This window comes from Penaeus monodon, chromosome 32, assembly GCF_015228065.2.
Source record: "Penaeus monodon isolate SGIC_2016 chromosome 32, NSTDA_Pmon_1, whole genome shotgun sequence".
Taxonomy (NCBI): Eukaryota; Metazoa; Arthropoda; class Malacostraca; order Decapoda; family Penaeidae; genus Penaeus; species Penaeus monodon.
In genome coordinates this window covers 33,081,557-33,083,108 of record NC_051417.1, presented here as the reverse complement: position 1 = coordinate 33,083,108, position 1,552 = coordinate 33,081,557, and positions in this window count along the sequence as shown.

The following is a 1,552-nucleotide window of genomic DNA, read 5'->3' as shown; positions in this document are numbered from 1 at the left end:
AAGACTGTTACAGAATTATTGATAATAGGACCTCGGCAGAAATATGAGCCCGAGCTGGAGTTAGAGAAAGGGCGCAGCAGAGAGATGAGAAATGAGTTCGAACGCTCGAGGAAATGAGACAAGAGACGGCAAGACAAAGCGGAGGGGGACGTCAGGAGTTGCTGACACTCTTGAGTTTCAGAAGTTTGCTCGAGAACGAATAGGCACCGAAAAAGAGAGAGGAGATGGAAGGAAGAGTTTCGAACGCGTTGATTGAAATTTCAAAGGGAACTTGGAAATCCACAGGTTGGAATGTACAGGTTACTTGGAAGTCCATAAGTTACCTTGGGAATCGATGGGTTACTTAGATATCAATAGGCTGCATGGAGATCCACATGTTACATGAAAATCTACAGGTTACTTGGAAAACTACGGGCTGCTTAGAAATCCAGACATTACTTAGCAATCCACAGGTTACTTGGAAATTCACAGATTCCCTGAAAATCAACAGAATGCTTGGAAATCCACACAGCTTCCTGAAAGAAAACACAAGTTACTTGGAAATCCACATATACATCAGAAACCTACATGTTACTTAGAAATCCGCAGGTTACTTATAATTCCACAGGTAACTTGAAATTCCACAAGTTACTTAGCAACCCACAGTCAACAGGAAAATCCACGTTACTTAGAAATCCACGGGACACTTTGATATCCACAGGTAAGACAAAAAATCTACAAGTTACCCAAAATCCACACGAAAATCCACAAGCCACAAAAAAATCCAGAAATGTGAAAGACGATACACCAATCACTACCAAGGATTGCAAGAGATAGAGAGAGACTCGGGAGAATGAGATGAGGATGCTGTGGGATGAGGATGCTGAGGGATGAGGATGCTGAGGGATGAGGATGCTGAGGGATAAGGATGCTGAGGGATAAGGATGCTGAGGGATGAGGATGCTGAGGGATGAGGATGCTGAGGGGTGAGGATACTGCATAGACCTCCAAATGGATCCTCAAGCGAGACTGAAGGCACTCGGAAGGGCCAATAAACGAGGACAGAGAACAGGTGGATAAATGGTCGAAGTAGAGGAGGTGAGGAGAAAAGAGTTTAAACCTGGGGAATTGTGGTGTGAATCGAAGGATGGAATTACTTGAGAAATGAATATATATGAAACGATTGATTAATTACTTGTGTAATGACTGAATGATTATACATGAAACAATCGATTAATTTTTGTGAAATGAAGGATTATGTATGAAACGATCGATTAATTTTTGTGAAACGACTGAATAATCATGTATGAAACGATTGATTAATCATTTTTGAAACGAATTCCTCACGGCTAAAAAGATACGAGGGATTCAAAAAAGAAAAGTCTCGGGAATTATGTAAGAGAGAAAAAAATAAGAATTGTATAAGAAAAACAGTGATAAGGAACCGATAGGAAAAGAATTTTAAAAATGTTTTTAAAAAATTAAAATTCTATAAGAAAAAAACATTGAGGAATCACAGAAAACATTGAAGACTTACAAAAGATATGAGAAGATAGGAAAATATTTATTTTTT